The sequence below is a fragment of the Anas acuta genome, chromosome 2, assembly GCF_963932015.1.
Source record: "Anas acuta chromosome 2, bAnaAcu1.1, whole genome shotgun sequence".
Classification (NCBI taxonomy): Eukaryota; Metazoa; Chordata; class Aves; order Anseriformes; family Anatidae; genus Anas; species Anas acuta.
Genome location: NC_088980.1, coordinates 33,318,311 through 33,330,738, shown reverse-complemented (window position 1 = coordinate 33,330,738; position 12,428 = coordinate 33,318,311). Strand labels below are relative to the sequence as shown.

Sequence of the window (12,428 nt, the reverse complement as noted above, 5' to 3'; positions counted from 1 at the left end):
GTAGGCATTCAATGTCAGCTTGGATGGGGCACTAGGCAACCCGGTCTAGTGTGTGGCATTGCAGGGGGGTTAGAACTAGATGGTTTTCAAGGCCCCTTCCAACCCACACTATTCTATGATTCTATAGTACTCTCTATTCAACAGCCTTGTGAGCTCAGGAGGTATGAGTAATACCTACTGGAGAATCACTAGTTATAGCTATTGCTCCCTAAAGATGTTAATCAAGTCGATCAGCTATTGCATGAATCAGTTATAAAAATAATAACTTTTAACTGGAACCTCCCACTTTGTAAAAGGAAGCCTGTCTGAACTTGCACTATGTATAAAGTAGTTCGGAAAAATACTCATACTAAATGACAATGTGATAACTTCTAGACTAACACAGGAAACAGATAACTGCAGAGGGAACTGCAGCTTTGTCTGTGGTGCAGAATTCTTCCCAGCAGGAACTCAGCACAGCTAAGAAAAAAATTGCTGCTAACCATCTCCAGAGAAATTTATGAAGAGCTGAAAGGAGAAGTAAATAAATATGAAAAGACAGGACTAGACTCTAAGTTGCAAGCTTACTGAAAAGCAAGATTCCTTAAATAAGAAAAGGTGCTTTGAGGTACTGCCAGACAAGGAACAGAGATATACTAACACTCTTCTCTGAGGGATGTTTAAAAAAATAAGACTCCATGAGTTTTAGGGGTGACTGCTGTGTATTAAAATTAACAATTAAAAAAAAGAATTAATGACATTTTTTTTGTCCAAAAAGTATTTGCACTTAATAGACATACATTGGTATAGATGTGTGAAATAATAAAAATGATTTTTCAGTCAAGCTATTTTTTTAGTGTAGATACAAGCTTCATTAGGGCAGATGCGCTTTGATCTGAATAGGCAACTCCAAGGTTACAAGGCTGTATAACATGAAGGCAAACTACATGTTGTACCAGAAGAGGAAAAGAAATGAATGCTATCTTTGCTTAACCATTCAATCTCCTTCAGAACAAGAAAAAATGGGTACTATGATAGCAAGAGGAATAACAGGGCATTGTTGAAAGAATGAAACTTTCAGATACCATTGCCCAAAGATTTCGAAGTGTTTCAATAAAAGAAAATCTTACGTGTTCCCTTAAATTGATACCTTAAGAGAAAACAGTGAGAATAACCCCACATTACAGAATTTTCCAGTCTTCATTTATTGCTTGATAGCTAAAGCTGTAAGATTTCAGATCTAAATATTATAAAAACAAACAAACAAACAAAAAAAACTCTTCAAGCAAGTCAAAATCTTTTGAATTCCACTTCTTATGAGTGTGGAGACGTGCGTATGTGTATGGAGGTCCTTCGAAAAGTCAGATTTTATGACATTTTTATGATATGATTAATGACAAGTATAAATACAGATGAGCATGAGGTACCAAACCCCTTCTAGAAGTTATTCCTATAGTTCAATAGGTCCTTACTCATATATAATGCTTGGCATATATACCTAGTAAAAATCATAGCTAACTAGTTATATCAATTCTCATTTTGGTTTATTAATTCATTGGGTATAATGTACCTATATGGCTTTGAGGAAATTCCGTCAATTTCTTATAAACAATTTTGTGTACTACTGCCAAAACCATTGAAAGTTTGTCAGTAGGTTTACAGGAAAGAATAGTGACAATGCTTAATGTGAAGGTGTCCTTAATACTTGAAACTAGGAAGTAATAAAATCAATAAAAAACCAACTAAATTAAACAACAACAACAAATCAATAAAATTAAATGGTCTAAAGATATTAGAGAAGAATGCTTATTAATAAAGCAGTATTTACAAGAAGCTTTTTCCCAATCAATTCCAGTTTTTCTGTAGCCACTACAAATTGAGTTTTTGTCTGGACCAATGCACAGCGCTTCAACTCTACCTCGCCATACAGCTTTAGAAGGCATGTAACGTAAGTACATTAGACAAAAATTTCATCTCACTTTCATTATTAAAATTTCAAATAGCTCCCAATGAAAGTCTTTCACATAATTCTGCTAGTCTCTTATTACATATACTTGCTTTAGAGTCATCCTTCTACACATTAGTGAAGTGTGCAGAGGTTTCTTTCAATATTTACCTAAAGACTACAGGAGGTTTAATTATAGTTTATATAAGGATATCTTAATGAGTACATCTCTCAGGTGGGTCTACTCTCAAGCTAAAATAAATTTATATGCAACACTTTTATGGTTTTAGAATACAGGTGTTAAGTTTAAGAAGATTTCTAAATTGATTAGCTGCTTACTATTTTGTAATTACATGATATCATAATGTATAGTATATGCTATCATATCAGGTATGTATATGCTATCAAATTAGGATGAATGGAGGAATCCTGCTACCAGGTGCTCAGGGGAATCAATGCTGATGAACTCTATGTCTTACATTCTAGACAGCCAGACTCGGACATTATCACATGAAACATATATCTGGAGATGAATATTTCCCACTGTTGTGTCATAATGACAATTGAAAAGACCTGGACAGCCACACATCTTTTACGTCCTTCTACAAGAAATAAATACATGCATACATGCTGTTAAGCACTGAATACCTCCCTCTCTATCTGTGGTTGCTGTTGGATTCTCCCCAGAACACTAAACTTAGATTACTAAGATAATAAAGACTTTCAGAAAGAGAAATTCTCCCATCAATGCGAATAAAGAAAGGAACTGATAATATATATACCTCATTGAATTTTATTACGTTGATAATCCAGGCACAGAGATTTTGCTGCTGCAAAGGACTTTGTATGAAGATATTTGGGTAGAAATCTGGACCTTTCAAGAAATGTTCCTTGATGACTTCCAGACAATTCTTAAGAATGCTCTCATTATCATAGCTGATTAAAGTTTGCAAGAAGTCATCAACCTGAGAGAAGTTCCAGTACATTAATCTTTTTCCGTTTCAGATAACCAAAAGCTATCTCCTACTTTCAGCACAAACACAAAATTGGAATCCTGCACTAGGTTATTGTTTTGGAAATATTATGCAAAATAAAAATATCATTTCCCCCAAAAGCTGGACATATTAACCTTCACAAACATATTTTGTGATTTTTAACTCACTTAAGAAAATTGTATAGAAGAGATAAATATCATAAAATTTTCTCCCTTTGATTTTTCTTCTACTTTTCCTGTTAATAAAATACAATGGTGTTCAGGCTGGCTTAAGCTTGTCATCAAGCTCACATTAAAGAGGACAATGCGGGGTCAGATCTTAACCTATAGACTCAAACTGAGAAAACAAAGATGTCTCTCCATTTCTGGCTCTCATTTTTAACTATTTTTTTCCTTCTCTCATCTCAGCTACTATAATGTCTCACTGATTGTTACCTTTCCTATAAAGACTTCTGCAGCTTTCCTGCTTTGGTTTTTGAGTACTTCCCTTTATGTGGCACTAAAATCATTACTGTAGCAATAACAATGGTGGGTTGATGAAGACTTTCAATACTGTAAAATTAACCCCCCAAAAAAGATCTGAGATACAAGTGTAGATACATGTGCATCAACAATGTTGTTCTGCAGAAGCTTTCTGATTACCAGCAATTTGAAGATTATCACTAATCCTATTATGTGGTGAAATACCCATGATCACAGCCCTTCCCTTGCTCTGCAATCCTATGTGCAACTTGACAAAGTAGGCTGATGCAAAGTGTAATGCCAGGTCAGGTACCTGTTGCTGCCCAGAGATGATGGAAGTTTGATCACACTGGACAGCTTGACACTGGAATGACCTTTTAGCTTTGAACAGTGAACAAATTGTTTTCAGACATCAAACTGTGCAATCTTTACCTTATTAAGCGTGCCCAAGGCTGCTGTAGCACCAACAAGAAGAGGTTCAGCTTGCATCTGGTCATCCTCACATTTTTTTCTGTTTCTGATGTACTTCTTGGATTGCTCTCACCTATTAAAACAATGAATCTTAAGATTTATATTGAAAACTAAGACTGTAAATCAAAGTAGAGCTGCTGAAGCACACAGTTGCATTGCAATGTCTGTATATGCAAAAAGATTTTAAAAATATATTATTTTATTTTATATGAAAGAAGCCAGACAAAGAACAATAACAACAAAACAAAAGACACCTACAACTGACAGTTAAGCAGGTTTGTGAGTGGCTCTAGACTCCTATGTCCTGCATTGTAAGAATCAACATCTCCTGTTTGTGCAACCATACGACAGAAGAGCTGGGGGGATGCAGCCCCAATTACAGCTGAGTTCTGTAGTAGCAGGAGTTCCATCAGACACTGCTTGTGTCAGTAAACCATTAAGTTAGTTGACCTATGCAGCTGCTCAGGAGGGAAGCCTTCTGGGGATAGGGTGATGAAGAGCTGGAGATGGTCATGTGCTGGCAAATCAGCTATCTACAATCACTAGAAGTCAACAGGTTTCCGAACTACTTATCATGTTGTATTCTATCTGCTATGTCTACCAAAACAGTATTTTAACCTCTGGGTAGCTAGATCACATTTATTCTCATTGCTCCAGAGAGAGAATTTGGCATGTGAAGTTCCTTTCTTCCCTGCTGCTCTGAATTATGAAGCATCTCTATCTCTGCATGTTGCCCTGTCCTTGAGGACAACAGCATGAGATGGAAACCTGCTGACTCCCCCTTTTTTGGAGAAAATACAGACTGAGTATGAAAGAGACAAATACATAAACTAAGGAGGTAGGAAACAAAATATCTTTAGGTAGGTATACCTGAAATAACTTTTGTTTATATTTATGGACGACTACCTGTATTATCAAAGACTCTTTATGTGGATTCTTTTAATAACAGAGTATTCACCATCACCCTTCACAGCTCAGTTTTGCAAATAGAAAATCAAGAAACTCTAGCTGCTTTACCTGCTAAAAATGCTCTATATCTGAAATACTTATTTTTCAAATACTCTTTTTCATAGGATGCTCTGATTCCAGCCTCTGAACTTTGCCTTATTCTTACTCTTATATTAGATGTACGTGTAGTTAACCTGATGAATGTTTCACCATTGTTGTACTGAAGAAAATACAGCGCTTCAGCACAATTCTAGTATCACTCTCTAGATCAAAGCAGAAAGGAAGACAGCTCTCTCAAAGTCCAGTTCAGTGTTTGTAAGACTAAGCCTCCTGGTTTGGTTAGCCAACTGCTGCTTACAACATGCCAATGTCATGGGAAGACTAAGCGGCAGCTTTATATAATTTCTATTCTTTTCAGTGAGACCGTAATAAGCTGTATACATTTTTCAAATGGGTACTGAACTAACAGGTTATCTGTGATATCCAATTTTGTTCATGCTTACGACATTACAACACAAAATATCACAAGTAATGCATTATTTGCCATCTTGATATCTAAGGACATAAAAAAAAGGTACAGCTGTGAGAAAGGTAATATATATTTACAAGACCAATTGACATATCCTGTTCCCCTTCCCACCCCAGATAAGCCTTTAACAGCTCTTGCTGAAAAATAAATAGTATGAAGACTGTCCTTCTGGCAGATGTACCTGTAAACCTCAGTTTTCAATATGGAAGTTGATCACTGAAGGCTGAAATGAGAAGACCAAGCATGTCCATATGGAGGTGGAATACCACCTATTTATATAGATTACTTGGAAAAAGGACCCTGGAAACTTCTGAAGACATATCAGACAGTGAAGTGTCCAGGTTTACAACAGAAACCTGGAGATCACTGCATGAGATAAAAAAACTGAGGAGGACTCCTGGTCAGGACTCTATATGATGGTGTAGGATGAAAAGGTGAGAGATTTAGTAAAGAATTGGAAACCAGGTAAGGTATGTGAAATAAAATGCTGGGGAATATTAGGGCAGCATGTTACTTTTGAGGAGTTATGAAACACAGGGGAGAACTCACCAGCTTACGCCATTTCAAGAGGTAAGTTGAAAGCATTTAAAGGTCTATGTTGAAATGCAGCAGCTGGAGATAAACAAGAGATGTATGGGAAGGTGAAGTGAAAATTTTTCAATAGATTTTGAGAACCACGGCATTTTTTTCTCTCACTCCCCTATATTTTCCCTTTTAAAGGATTCCCTTTTAGAAAATTAGAGAAAATACCATTGATCCAATGGTAAAGTCAGGTGATGCACCTTGTTTTTCCCTAACCAACAGAGAACATTGACTACATTTTTTAGGCCTAGGTAAACATATCAGATTCATCAAAAACAGCCTCCATCTTATGGTAAATTTGATCTTTTCTTTTAATTCCTCAGTGCTGTATCTGAAACCATAGGCCTCATACAAGGAATGGAACAGAAGAAAATGAAATATTCTGTATGAAAACAGTATATTTTAATTTCAGGTTTGGAAATTAAAGCAGATACGAATTTAAGCATATTTGTCAAAACTCTTATTTTTGCCTCGCTGTGGCTTAGATCAGTGACTTTACATCAGTTAGTGTCAGTTTTAAGTGAAATCTGAGTGCTTCCACAACTTTCTGCACTGATTTAATTATCTGTTTAAAAGCTGATTATGATTCCATTGGTGCAAATCTATCTGGTAGATTAACCCCAGAGGGCATTCTGTATCATCTGCAGTTGCATATTTGGGAGATTACCGTGAACACTTCTAAGGATATATTGCCTAGGGCTGGAGTTCATCTTTATCCTTCTACCTCATGCTCATCTCACAGGCACATTTCCTGTTAAGTCTTGCTTAAATAAAGTCTAATTACAGAGAAAGAGGATATTACAATAATCACGATGTTAATATTTGGATCAAGCATTATGCATTGGTAGTAACAAGCCCCTGTAACACTTTAATATCCTTACAAAACTTGGCCGTACAATTATCAGGGGAACTTTCCATATATACATTTATTACAAGGGACATGCACAGACATTATAGCCATGGAAACAACAAAAAATTAAAATTAATATTACAATACAAAGGTTACTAATAACATTAAATCATTTTCCTGTCTCTTACGAAAGTGATGAATAGAAATGGTGTACTTTTTAGAATGAAATTCCCAATGTTTATTGGTTAGCATCTTACCCAAAACATATTTTTGAAATTAAATAGTGCATATACAGTTACAGCTTTGGATCTGTTTATATGGTCTCTAACATGGTTTGACACCCATGTAATTGAAATTAACTTAAAGGAAGAAGATTAAAACTTAGCTAAGAAACTCATTTGGTTAAAATCATTAAAGATCAACCCAGATGAACAAGTACTACACTTATTTTTCTTAAAGGAGGAAAAGTAAACAGGATAGGTTGCAGTTAAGGCTTAGAAAGGTATTTCTGAAATCTACTTTCCCTCATAAAGAGATGGAGTTTTTCATTCTTTCTTGAGAAGTTTAGTCCTCTTCACATCAATAATTTCAGCAGTATAGAGCTCTTAAATGATGGCTAAATTGTTAGAAAAGCTGGAAGAAGTGTGCCCCTTGTGTGTGCCCTTAGCACTCAGACCATGAGTAGAGTGGCTCAAACATACCATGTAAATAAAGAGTGTACTTCAGCTGAGGGAGTTAAATCAAAAATGCTGGTCAGTCTGGATTGATCTTTGTTCCCAATCTTTAGTTAATGTCACTGTCCCCCATCCTAACTACACTGTACTCTGCTTGTTTTCTTCCTCTGAAGGGGTAGGGCCCATTTTAAAAGGCGGTGCACATACATCATCATCTGTAAATCTCTTTGGTTGGCATCATTCACAGCACAGAAACAGCCTGAAAAATAACAGCAGCATTACTGCTCACTATTTTAAACCTCAGCAGAATGACGTTCATAGTCAGAACCTTGTTGATTACTGTATGGATACGTAGCCCTACCATGTTTATGGGGTATCCAGACTGACACCACTTTTCCTGATGAGTCTGATCTAAAGTGACTTCCACTCTTCATCTTTTCTTAGGTAATGTTTAACTCTAAGACACTATCTCTAGGACATATAGTGGCTTAAATGTTGTAAAACTCAACAAACAAGCAACACCAAAACAAAAACAAAAATAAACCACCACTTTAATAAGCTTCAGTTTGAAACCTACATAAAAGATAAACCAAGACAATTTTTAGGGGTGGCAGATTTAATAAAGATGAAAATTATTCATATATTACTTAGCTGGAAGATGAATTTTCATTTGCTGATACACTTTTTTTTTTTTTTGGTAACAAAATTATGGGAGAAGATTAATATTTAGAAACCATCATCAACCTTATAAAATAGTTTTAGATTAATGTAGCACAAAATGACACTTCTGTTCCAATGGAAACATTTCAGAAGTCAAATAAAGCAATGAACAGAGGAGTACAGTAATCATTAGTGTCATGTGCTGAACGTCGTCCCTGAAACAAAGTTGCCCAAAGGTGTGATTATCCCACAGTAATCACTCTGTGTTTCATCTAGTTGCTTAATTAAGTAATTTGAATTGTTAAGGGTGTTTTTTTGATCATTCTAAATGCATCATCAGCATATGGAACCAATATGGGAAAAACGTCACTGAAAAGTGTTTGGTAGGACATTGAGCTTTTTGATTCAATTTGTGCAAGCTTAATTAATCGCACTATTTTGACTTTAAATTTAATTGCAATTTTTTAAACCCTTTAGAAGGCATGGACCAGTGAAAGGCTGACGTCTGTAATTAACATAAACCTGAGAAATGTAAAGGTCCTAATCCAGTCTTCATTTATAGCAGTGGCAAAACTCACTTTTTTTTCAGTAAAATTAAAATGAGACATAAGGTCATTATTGAAAACACTAAATAACACCTAACAACAAATTTTAAGGAAGCGAAACAGAAGAAAATTAAAGACAGTTTTAATTGCTCCCAGACAGTATAGTTTTCCCTGTTCACCAGCATCTGAAAACTGTTTACAAAGGTTTTGGCAACTTGAAGCTTCCATAGCTCAAAATCAGGTGTTAAGTACTATTATGAGTCCTTCAAAATTTCCTCTTTGCAGTATTGATAAATGGCATAATGGACATTAGGTTTTGTAGCAAAGTGACAGAGTTGAGTGAGCCCTTCAGATTTTAGCACAGAGGAACTTCAGTTCATAGTATTCAACACCACGATGTTTTATTTCAAAAATGGTGTCTTTAAAATTAAATTAAATTTTTAAAATTGTGATGGGATATTTCTATCTAATTTGTGGTGAGTGCTGATAGACATAAACCTGTTTCCAATATAAAAGTTGATAACAGATGTTAGTAGGCTGAACTGAGAAGAAAAGGAAGAAGATTCAACACTGATGACACATACTATTAGAAATGCTATTATAAGCTTAAAATTCAAGGTTTGCACCTTGCAACATTGCAATGTACTGGAATGGACTTTTGTATCAATGGAATTGTTCAATTCACCTAGAGCCTTTAAAGCCTTTAGAAATCTGAAGTGCTCAGAGATGACTCTCTGACCTTTACTGTATTACAAATAGGTCTGATTCTCAAGATCCACATCCATTAAATGCTTGAATGAGCTCAGTATTTATTGTTCTTTCATCTCATTAAAACAGCTAAAAGGTTGGGGAAAGGCATAATGTAAAGAAAGGTCAAGTGGTAATCATGGTGTGAAATGCTGTTACATGTGTAAGTATAATAATTCTTTAGACTTTATGCTCCCTGGAGAGGAAGTTGTTCAAAACTGTTCACCTAAAAAGGTTTATTTTGTGCTAAATATAGCTCAACAGCACTAAATGGGGGAATTAGACTGACCTTTTGCTCCTCTGCATCAGCAATGGCCTTTTCTTGGCTTACTTTCTCAGTCTGAAACCCTATTTTAGCAATGAAAACTTCAGCATTTTTATTTCTCAGTTACAGTTCTGCCTCCTGGGAAGCAAGTTTGGATTTTAGATCTTCTACCTACAGGGCAAAAGGTAATGCATTATTTGGGAGTGAGGCCCATTAGGTATCACTTTTGAGAGATTCTACCACATATGCCCCAAAAAGCTGAAAATGAAAAATAAGATTCACGTGCATTTCATGGGTCTTGGTACCGAAAGTGTCACCTTTTCTTCTTTTATTTCCATATGTCAGCTCCCACATTTTAGCTCACACAGAATTTTGATGACTTGAAGAACTGAATAAGAACAGTTTACCTGCACCCACCAGGGACTCCACAGCTCCCTCAAGGTGCTCAAATATCTGTCTAGTTGCTGTTTTGATAAGCAAGTGTCTCAGCAGTGCAACCAGACTCTGCTGCAGGACTAAACAATGGTACAAATGAAAAAGCAATTACTAAGCATTCTGGAAAATGCTTAGTAATTCTGGAAAATGCTTCTCTGAGAAGATGATTCCAGCAGCGGTTTGCTGAAAGGTTAAGACAGACTCAGAGACTGATTAACAAAGACTACTTATTAGTTTGATGAAAGAACAACTTACCTTATGGCCTGCCAGGCTAGAAACCTGTATAAATATATCCAGCGACACTATCTTTCCATATGCAATGCAGATGTTTTAAATACCTGTTTTTTAGTTTTTCCCTATCTCTCCAAGCATTTTATCTCACAGCTCTTCATGTTAAAAAGCTAAATTTTAATCAGAAGGGACTCTCATTGACCTGATCTGGAAAGAGGTGATAAAGAAGGTGAATATTAGAGGCCTTAAACTTTTGTCACACTAAAATTCTTGAGCATTGTTCATCTTTGGTGGACTCCTGAATTCTATTATAAAACCTACAAAATGCATATTTCCAAAATTTGTCCATCTTGAAGTCAGGAGACAAAGCCGTAAAACTGAATTTGTCAAAACAGATGACTGTAAAGATCCCCAAACTCTCCATTCACTTTTTTTTTTTTTTTTTAATTATTATTTATTATGTTTAAATGATTTAACTTTATGTGTAGTTCTTTCCGAAAATCTAAATAGTGCTATATTTGATATTCTCATCCAGAGTTCCAGAGTACAGGGACAGAAATGCTTTCTGAAGGGATGCAAGACACAGACTCCTGATGGCTCTTGAACAGGAGATGTTTAATGCGCTTTTTCACTACTTCATATACTTTCCCCATAGCCCCACGTGCTGTCCACGTGCCTGAATCTATCACACAATTAGTTAGAGACCCACAGACACGTGCCTGGAGCCAGACAGCAATTGGCCACTGCCCAAAGTTCATCTTAGCCAACACTGTAGCAAATTTACTTTATCTCAACCTTGCTCAAGTTTTTTGTTTCTACTGCCTGTTTCCTCATTATCTCTGATTCAGGGATGTGTGAAACAGTGCGAAGCCACCTGCAAATTCCTTTCCCACATTTTCCATTGACTATTATTTTTTGCAGAGCTTCAGCCAGAAATGTGGGAATAAGCCAGTCAGCTCCCATTGTTAACTGCATTGCAGCAGCTCAAAGCTACAAAGCCATGCAAGGATGTAACCAAGCATTTAATTTGCAGTCTTCATGTAAAACACAGACTTTCTGCTTGGAATAAAGAAATTCCTTGACTATGGTTTGTCCTGAGCACAAAAGACTAAGGAATGGGTTGTGTGTGTGGGGGAAAGGCTTCAAAGCAGTTGCAGTCTCCACTCCCTTCGGTCTTTTGGACCAACTAGCCACAAATGAGCCACAGGCAGAACCACCACCACCCTCTAGTCTCCCCCAGTCTTTCCAGATGGATGAGTTCTTGCTAAGATGGATAAACCCCTCCTTCCACAGCCAGCTAAAAAGCTGAAACACCTTCCACATGAAGAAAAAAGTTTCCAAAATCATGTAATTTCAATGAAACAAAAAGATGCCATCCAACAACTAATTAGTCTAATTAAAAGGTGCAGTTACAACTTCGTTTTATTAACAATAAAACCCAGATTATTTATAAAGAATTAAAGAAAAGGTTGTGACTTTCACAGATTACCTGAGAAGTTGTTGCCTTCAGCTTCTGTATACTATTCACCATGTGCTCTGATATCCTTTCACGTTTCTTTCCCAAGTAGGATCTAAAACAGTCCAATTTGCTCCAGGAAACTCACTAGAGTGGTGCAATTGTATCACCTCTTATTACAACTGTAGTTGGCACTTGGCATCTTCACACCAGTGCGGGCATAAGCCATGAAAATGTGTATGGAGTCCTGGACAAGTGGCTGCACATACCCAAGGAACAGGAACAAATGAAGAAATGAAAGACAGGAGCAAATAAATGTTTCAAAAATGTCAGAAAAGGTTACGTTAAAGATAGCTCATTCACAAAAATATTCATCAGAGTCTACCCAAAACATAATTCTGTCAGCATGTAAAAACTATTAAACCTAAGTTACTATCCCCCAAATTTTTATTTTTTTAAATATATATAAATTAGTTAATTCTGTGTTGGCATTCATAAAGTCTTCAGATCCATAGGAGCTAAGTGCTTCACCACACTTTCATTTTCAGAATATATACTCCCAAAAAGCTAAAACCAGAGATGATGTCATTCTCTATGCTGCCACATGCAGTTAAAACTATATTAATTTTTCATTTCACCTCTGGAAATCCTGCCT

At 36.1% G+C, this 12,428-nt stretch overlaps 1 protein-coding gene across 1 annotated transcript in view; it reads right to left on the bottom strand.

The window, feature by feature from the left end:
* Positions 1 to 2,420: 2,420 nt before the first annotated feature.
* Positions 2,421 to 12,428, bottom strand: part of DNAH11 (dynein axonemal heavy chain 11) — a 46,213-nt gene continuing 36,205 nt past the window's right edge. The window contains exons 5-6 of the transcript XR_011093819.1: positions 3,813 to 3,924; positions 2,421 to 2,526 (exon numbers count right to left, since the gene is read on the bottom strand). The gene's annotated coding sequence lies outside the window, so the exon portion shown is untranslated. The remainder of the gene's footprint in view (positions 2,527 to 3,812; positions 3,925 to 12,428) is intronic.